Source organism: Coregonus clupeaformis, chromosome 24, assembly GCF_020615455.1.
Source record: "Coregonus clupeaformis isolate EN_2021a chromosome 24, ASM2061545v1, whole genome shotgun sequence".
In the NCBI taxonomy this organism is placed as follows: Eukaryota; Metazoa; Chordata; class Actinopteri; order Salmoniformes; family Salmonidae; genus Coregonus; species Coregonus clupeaformis.
Genome location: NC_059215.1, coordinates 42,143,443 through 42,152,626, shown reverse-complemented (window position 1 = coordinate 42,152,626; position 9,184 = coordinate 42,143,443). Strand labels below are relative to the sequence as shown.

The following is a 9,184-nucleotide window of genomic DNA, read 5'->3' as shown; positions in this document are numbered from 1 at the left end:
GAACGCTGCAGCGAGAACTTATTTATTTAATTTCCTTACTAGTCACAAGTGTAGCCTGTCAACTCTTGCTCTCCTTCGCTCTCTCTCTCTCTCTCTCTCTCTCTCTCTCCTCTCTCTCTCTCTCTCTCTCTCTCTCTCTCTCTCTCTCTCTCTCTCTCTCTCTCTCTCTCTCTCTCTCTCTCTCTCTCTCTCTCTCTCTCTCTCTCTCTCTCTCTCTCTCTCTCTCTCTCTCTCTCTCTCTCTCTCTCTCTCTATCTACATAAACACTCTCTCACACACCATCTCTTCTGCAAATATAATCTCTCACCCTGTTTCTTTCAGACATACACAAACTTCGTGCATTCCTCCTTTCTCTCTTTCCAAAACACTAGACACAATCTCAGATACTCTGATTACACAATGAACTAGACATGCACACACACACACCAGTTTGTGTCTATGTGTCTGTGTGTGTAAGTGTCTGGGTGCTACCAATGACATAGCTACCTGCCCTCACACTCCTCCTGTAGCAGAGCCTGCATGATTGACCTGTTAGTCTGACACACACGCTGTGTGAACAAGCATTAATCCGTTAATACCACTGTGTGTATGTGTGTGTGCATGCGTGTCTGTGTGTGTGTAAAGCAGTGTCCAGTGCTGGCTCCAAATTTCCTCTGAGGTGATCTGTTATAGTGACAGGCCTGCAGTATTTTTAGATAGAGAGGGAAAGGACAGGTAGTAAAACAGGAAAGACAGACAGACAGAGAGAGAGAGAGAGAGAGCGAGAGAGAGAGAGAGAGAGAGAGAGAGAGAGAGAGAGAGAGAGAGAGAGAGAGAGAGAGAGAGAGAGAGAGAGGGAGAGAGGGAGGGAGGGAGGGAGAGAAAGAGAGCAATAGAGAGAACAAGAGAGACAAAAAGGGTGACAAATACAGAGAGAGAGAGGGGGAGGGAAGAGGTTGGCAGTGAAAACCAAAGGGCAGCAGAAGCCATCTTGGCATGACTGGATTAGTGCTCCACCTTTTTTAGTGAATGATATATGGTAAGTTGCTTCATACAGTGGTACATAGGGCTGAGCTCATGTCCATTTTGGAGGAAATAATTTAAGAGATGTAAGCAGACACACACACACAGACAGACACACACACACACAGACAAACACACACACAGACAGACACACATGTGTAAACACGCACGCACCCACGCACACACTCATTCCTAGAAGTCTACCATGGACAATTCAACTTATTGCAGCCTTTAAAAACAGAGGACAGGTCCCCTGTAGCTCAGTTGGTAGAGCATGGCGCTTGCAACGCCAGGGTTGTGGGTTCGTTTCCCACAACCCTGTATGAACCCTGTATTAACTTAAAAAATAAATAATAATAATAATAATGTATGCACTCACTAACTGTAAGTTGCTCTGGATAAGAGCATCTGCTAAATGACTAAAAATAAAGAACACAGTGATAAAAATACAAAAAAACAGACACAAACAAATAGTAAAAGGGAAGGGACAGAAAGAGAACAGAGTGAAAGAGAAAAGAGTTTAGGAGAGAATGAGTGAGAGTGATATTCAGTGACTGAGTGATAGAAAGAGAGAGATGTATGAATGTGAGTGTAAAATCTGGTCAGGCTGTCCTGCCAGTAGCTGGTTGGGTGACATTTGCTGAAGCCTCAAAGCGGATGGAGAAAAGAGTTGTGTGTGTGTAACAATCCTCTCTTTTTGCACAATGTGCTCCTCTCTCTCTGGGCCTGTTCCCTGAGCCAGCACTCTGACCCAGCTCCAGTTTCCCTGCTGCCGCCCGGCCCCGATCTGCCAGCAGGACAATAATAGGACATCACTGTGTGTGTGTGTGTGTGTGTGTGCGTGCGTGCGTGCGTGCGTGTGTGTGCCCGAGTATGGGTATGAGGGTTTGTGTGGGTATTCTGTGTCTGCGTGTGTGTGTGTTCACACCCACATGCGTACATCCCTGCATATACATTTGTGCATGCATTTGCAAGACAGCTTCAGTTGCACTTTGCATCTACATGGTCAGGTCACTCCAACATCTTATGCAATACGATATTTTTGACTTTCAGAGCAAGCCGGGATATTTCGGTCCGCTTCACTGAATCTGTGATTCTACCGTGACACTATTAAAGACACAGAACTCCCTGAAATCCCCTAAAACGCTGTCAGAAGAATCCATGTTATTTTAGTGTGCTGTTATCAATCAGGCACATACGGATGCTTTGGTTTTCCCTTGATATATTAACATAGTACAGGAATAGCAGGATGAAGAGGTATAAAAAAGATAAGGACAGAGGAGTAACTGACACGGGGTGAGTTACTTTCACACAACATACACACACACACACACATACACATACAAACACATATACATACACACACAGGCACACTTGCGAAATCATTTTCACATGGGCCTTGTCACCGCCGAGTGTTGGTAAGAGTCATGGGTCTTTCTGCAACTTGGTTGGGCTTCTGTCTGCCTGTCTGTCCATCTGTATGTGTCCTGATTGGTTCAGCATCTGTCTAAATTTGAGCAATATTTCCTCTCCAGGACTTGGATGTTTCACTTAACTTCATGTGCTATACTGAACCCATTCTGTAGTCCATGTGCTTTATTGTCAGGCAGGCCATTCGTTCTATGATTCTGCAGGGTGCACAGTTTCCTTCAGACCCTTGATTTTAGGTCAACTGCATCAAGTTACATCCAGAAAGCCCCCAGCTCCCCCCTCTCTCTGTGTCTGTGTCAGAGTTGCCTTGTCAGGATGTGTGTGCGTGTTCCTGGCTTGCCCTCCTGAAGCCAGATCACAGAGGACGTACTGCCAGAGCTCTCTCCATCCCCCAGTAGCTGTTTATACGTCTGTCCTACCCACATCGATCCCTTCCTGGACAGTCAAAGTGAACTTGTGTGTGTGTGTGTGTGTGTGTGTGTGTGTGTGTGTGTGTGTGTGTGTGTGTGTGTGTGTGTGTGTGTGTGTGTGTGTGTGTGTCAGATAGGAGACAAACAGAGACCGAAGGTTACGTAGGTCGATATAACTTTGCTGTGATATACTTTGTTGAGTCATGTACTGTACACTAGGTGGTATACTCTATCAGTAGATAATGGTCCTTGAGTCACAACAGAGAATACATAAGTGAGAGAGGAAAAGAGAGAGAGAGAGAGAGAGAGAGAGAGAGAGAGAGAGAGAGAGAGAGAGAGAGAGAGAGAGAGAGAGAGAGAGAGAGAGAGAGAGAGAGAGAGAGAGAGAGAGAGAGAGAGAGAGAGAGAGAGAGAGAGAGAGAGAGAGGAGAGAAGAAGAAGAGAAGAAAGAAAGAAAGAAAGAAAGAAAGAAAGAAAGAAAGAAAGAAAGAAAGAAAGAAAGAAAGAAAGAAAGAAAGAAAGAAAGAAAGAAAGAAAGAAAGAAAGAAAGAAAGAAAGAAAGAAAGAAAGAAAGAAAGAAAGAAAGAAAGAAAGAAAGAAAGAAAGAAAGAAAGAAAGAAAGAAAAAAAGAAAGAAAGAAAGAAAGGGGAAATAATACTGCAGGGTTTGGGCTGTGTTGTGCCCAATGCTCACATAAGCAACAACACACACAACATGTGACTTCTCACCATGTGCTAGTCACACTCTTTCTCACCAGCTGTGTATTTTAAAATCACTCCCCATCACACATCTTAGGATTCAACCTTTGGGAGTAAACTGTGCCGCCATATTGGTTCAGTATATATTGTATGTTATTTTTTTTTAATGGAGAGCCATGTCAATTCTGTTGAGGGTTTATGCTATGTCATTTATGATGGGTGGAGGCCACAAATGCTATATTGTGCTCCATTGTGCTCGGCTGTCCCTTACCTCACAGTGGTTTCATAAGCAGAGTTGTGAAAGGACCTTATTGTTCATGGTTGAATGATAAGCATCACATGATGCTAGACAAGGAAGAACATTCAAATAATAACACTTAACTATGTACTGATTTATTATGCTGGTTGTTAAAATTGAAATTAAATCAAACATGCATCTTTTTAACATTCAATCAAGTTTTTCCCATTAGGTAATTATTGAAAGAATATCACTATGACAAAAATCATCATGCAAAAACCTCCCACATTTTTCAAACGTTTCGCATCCTGGTTGCTGCACACACCTTTCCTAGCATTTTAATGCACTGTGATGCACTGGGAGAGGCAGGGGTGTTGTAGCCAATGGCGTGCGATATGGGCCGGTGCATTCCGTTCTGAGGAGGTTAATGAGCGTAGCTGCCTGGCACTCAGCCAAACACTAGCCACCCAGCAACACTAATGCTGCTGCTGCTGCTAACACTACTGCTTGCTAACACTATTGTTAGCTAACGCTCCCACAATGAGCCTGACTCTATCAGCTATCAGCCCCGCACTGAGCTCTGGCTAATTATACACGCAGAGAGGGAGTGAGGGAGTGAGGGAGGAAGAGAGGGAGGGAGGGAGTTAGGGTGGGAGGGAGGGAGAGAGAGATAGAGAGTGAGGGGAGGGAGGGGGAGAGAGGAGGGAGAGAAGGAGGAAGGGAGCGAGAGAGAGAGAGAGAGAGAGGGAGTGAAGGGAAGGGAGGGGAAGGGGGGTAGAGATCACGTGTGTGAAGGAGAGTGTGTTAGAGGGAGAGAAAGTAAGAGAGTCTGTGTGAAAGAAAGGAGAAGAGGGAGAGAAGGGCATTGTAAGTGTGTAAGAGAGAGTTTATGAGAGGGAAAAAGATAGAGGGATATAGTTGTGTGTGTCTGTGCAAGAGAGAGAGAGAGAGAGAGAGAGAGAGAGAGACGAGAGAGAGGGGGTAGAGAGATCAAGCAAGCTTGAGTGAGAAAGAGAGAGAGAGAGAGAGAGAGAGAGAGCGCACTCAGAGGTAGAGCTAGCTTGAGAGGTGAGAGAGAGGGAGAGTGTAAGAACATAGAAGAGTTAAGAGCAAACAGAGTGCGAGACAAGGTGAAGAGGAAGGAACAGAGTGAAGACAGTGAGTCGGAGACAGAAAGAGAGAGTGAGAGAGAGAGGGGAGGGGAAAAGAGAGAGAGGCTAGCAGTATCAAAACTGGATGTTTCTAACTGCTTTACTGCTGGCTGAGTCAATGAGCACTCACTCTGTTATTCACCACACAAAGACACCCAGAGAGGTAGGTAACCTGGATGCTTCCTCCCCTCCGAGTGTGTGGGTGTGTGTGAGTGTGGGAGTGTGTGTGAGACGTAAAGACAAAATATATAGATTGAAGGGATAAAATATATGCATACAGCAGTTTCTTGTTTGAGGATGTGCTGTATTGCGGGACTATATGAATAATAGGTATGTGTGACATTAAAAGAAAGTGTGCTTAGTGTCTGGGGTAAAAACAAATACAGTTAGTGTGGGTGAGAAGGAAATACAACATGTGTGTACTGTATATAGTATAGCAGCATGTGTGTACTGTATATAGTATAGCAGCATGTGTTTACTGTATATAGTATAGCAGCATGTGTGTACTGCACTTGCATAGCAGTGTGTGTGTATCTGCGCACCTGTGTGTGTGTGTGTGTGTGTGTGTGCGTGCATGCGTGCACGTGTGCGCGCCAGTGTGTGTAAGGGATAGAGAGGTGTAGGTTCCAGTAGGTTCACCATTAGAGCAGTGGGCTGAAATAGACCCAGTCCAGAGATAGCCAGGGGCCTCAGTCACAAATGGGGGGGCAAACATGAAGGACAGATATGGGGGTAAATATGGGGAATAGTGATGCGCGGGTTGACTCATAACCCACAGTCCCCGTGGTTATATCCATGTGGCGGCCTGGTTTAGGGTCATGAAATATTGTGTGGATGAAGGGCGGGTGGGTTGAATAAAGAGAAAGCACTGCATTAAGAATTCCTAAACGTATAATTCTTGAGCATTTCATATCTATAGCCTACATTGAGATTTGCTTTTCTTTATTTTTATCTGGCGTTAGTGCGGAAGCTTAAGGCCCTAAAGCTAACTGTTCGCGCGCCAAATACACAGCAATTGCCAAATGCCAAATGCTTTTGGGAACTTGGGCCGAAAAGGTTAACGTTGATCCACTGCACTGAGGCAAAAAGGACAATGTTGGAGTTTATTCAATAAGAGAAAAGCGGTGAAATGGAGAGTTGAAAATAAAGAGAAGGGAGGGCTAGAACAGTAGCCTAATGTTAGGGAAATATGTTATGTGTGATGATTGTGAGGCGCTATACAAATATGACAGTCACAAGACTGGGACTTCAAATATGGCACGTCAAGGAAACTGTACTGTTCAGATGGGTTTAATGGAATAGTGGCCTAACTGAAATCTGGACACTGACTGTAGGTCTATAACCTCTCACATAGCCTAATATAATATTAAATCCTGCAGAATTAAACATTTCTTGCAGTAAAATTATACACCAAATGTAAATTTTGACTCGGGAACAGGAGTAATTAAGCATGATACCGGAGAATGATACGATATCACTATGTCATGAATTTTTGAGTACTGTTTTGGAAATAAAAATGTAGTCAATTCTTGCTTATATTACTTTGAGAGAAGAAAGATTAATATTTTGCAGTTGGGAATAGTAGTCACCAGGTGTACTGTAGATTAGAATTTTTTTTTGCCTCTTTGGAGGCTCTTTGAATTTGCCATTTTTATTACTAAGTCTGTCAATCTTATCAAATGTATGATTTAGGTCGCCTGCTAAAATAATAGTTCCTGTCTGGATTTGATCTAATATAGCTTGAATTCTATCTAAAAATACCCAGATTTTCCCCTGGTGGGATATATCTTGAAATCCGTGTTTATTTTTCACCATGCATGGTACAATTCAACAATAGAAAACAACTTTCTTGGTCCGTGTGCTGGGATATAAGGGCAAATGGTGTATTCTTATTTATCAGGATGCCTACACCTCTTCTGTTACTACAGTAGGTGGCAGCGTAGGCCTCTCCAACCCAGCTCCTCTTTAAATATTAAATGTCTCCTTTTTTGCAATGTACAGTGAGGGAAAATGTTATAAATTGATTTGCATTTTAATGAGGGAAATAAATATTTGATCCCCTCTCAATCAGAAAGATTGCTGGCTCCCAGGTGTCTTTTATACAGGTAACGAGCTGAGATTAGGAGCACACTCTTAAAGGGAGTGCTCCTAATCTCAGTTTGTTACCTGTATAAAAGACACCTGTCCACAGAAGCAATCAATCAATCAGATTCCAAACTCTCCACCATGGCCAAGACCAAAGAGCTCTCCAAGGATGTCAGGGACAAGATTGTAGACCTACACAAGGCTGGAATGGGCTACAAGACCATCGCCAAGTAGCTTGGTGAGAAGGTGACAACAGTTGGTGCGATTATTCACAAATGGAAGAAACACAAAATAACTGTCAATCTCCATCAGCCTGGGGCTCCATGCAAGATCTCACCTCGTGGAGTTGCAATGATCATGAGAACGGCGAGGAATCAGCCCAGAACTACACGGGAGGATCTTGTCAATGATCTCAAGGCAGCTGGGACCATAGTCACCAAGAAAACAATTGGTAACACACTACGCCGTGAAGGACTGAAATCCTGCAGTGCCCGCAAGGTCCCCCTGCTCAAGAAAGCAGATGAGACCAAAATCGAGCTCTTTGGCATCAACTCAACTCGCCGTGTTTGGAGGAGGAGGAATGCTGCCTATGACCCCAAGAACACCATCCCCACCGTCAAACATGGAGGTGGAAACATTATGCTTTGGGGGTGTTTTTCTGCTAAGGGGACAGGACAACTTCACTGCATCAAAGGGACGATGGACAGGGCCATGTATCGTCAAATCTTGGGTGAGAACATCCTTCCCTCAGCCAGGGCATTGAAAATGAGTCTTGGATGGGTATTCCAGCATGACGATGACCCAAAACACACGGCCAAGGCAACAAAGGAGTGGCTCAAGAAGAAGCACATTAAGGTCCTGGAGTGGCCTAGCCAGTCTCCAGACCTTAATCCCATAGAAAATCTGTGGAGGGAGCTGAAGGTTCGAGTTGCCAAACGTCAGGCTCGAAACCTTAATGACTTGGAGAAGATCTGCAAAGACGAGTGGGACAAAATCCCTCCTGAGATGTGTGCAAACCTGGTGGCCAACTACAAGAACATCTGACCTCTGTGATTGCCAACAAGGGTTTTGCCACCAAGTACTAAGTCATGTTTTGCAGAGGGGTCAAATACTTATTTCCCTCATTAAAATGCAAATCAAATTATAACATTTTTGACATGCGTTTTTCTGGATTTTGTTGTTGTTATTCTGTCTCTCACTGTTCAAATAAACCTACCATTAAAATTATAGACTGATAATGTCTTTGTCAGTGGGCAAACGTACAAACTCAGCAGGGGATCAAAAACTTTTTTCCCTCACTGTAACTCTTGCAGGAAAATCACATCTGCTGACAATCTTTTTAAGTGTTCAAGAACCTTATGCTTTTTTTTGCCCATCATGAAGCCTGTGCACATTCCAAGTAATACGTTAGAATCAAAGTTAACCTTGTCTGTTCCCTCTGTCATTGAAGAACCAGATAAAACATTTTAGCAGACATATGATGGCGGTGGGCATTCCATGGAATGGGAGAGTCATAGTATGAATACATAGTTATTATATACATTACATATATAGAGTGTGTGAGCATGTGGGCTGAGCAAATATTTAACAGAGAATACACAAAAAAACATAAAGCAAAGTACTTCTTTGTACTTTGAAGCATATGCCTTTTTAGGGCTTTCAAGTTCCAACTCCTCTCCTAATGTATCAAAAGATTGTTGATTATGTCATTGTACGTACATTGGAGAAAGACTGCCACTTAAATACTGTGGTCAGTTTGTATTACCTTGTAAATTAAATTCAAGTTTAGTGGCTGGTGGGGGTCTGCTGATAGTATTTCAACTACATAAAATATGCATCCAAGCCGAACTGAAATCTTATCAGCAACATATTGGGTCGTTTTCACAGCTTTTAATTCCCTTAAATCCGGTCACGGAAAATCTTTCCCTGTTTTTTTGTTGTTGAGTTAATGCATTTTCTCCCCGGTCCCTAAATGTCTTTGCCGCGCGAGAGAATCAGAGATGAAACACAAAACGTTAATGATGTCAACTAGATTGAAGCATTCATTCTATCGATGTATGAAATATTTTCTGGTAAGCAAGAGTTTATTTAGTCTTCTGGGGCAACAAGTAATGACAGAAGAGAAGATGCATGTATCTAATTATAGACAGGTTGACTATCAAATAGTCT

General features: G+C 43.2%; 1 protein-coding gene across 1 annotated transcript in view; it reads left to right on the top strand.

Annotated features, from left to right (window-relative positions):
- The first annotated feature begins 4,810 nt into the window (after nucleotides 1-4,810).
- LOC121538553 (serine/threonine-protein kinase fray2) overlaps nucleotides 4,811-9,184 on the top strand; it is a 29,675-nt gene continuing 25,301 nt past the window's right edge. Inside the window, exon 1 of the mRNA XM_041846680.2 lies at nucleotides 4,811-5,093. The gene's annotated coding sequence lies outside the window, so the exon portion shown is untranslated. The remainder of the gene's footprint in view (nucleotides 5,094-9,184) is intronic.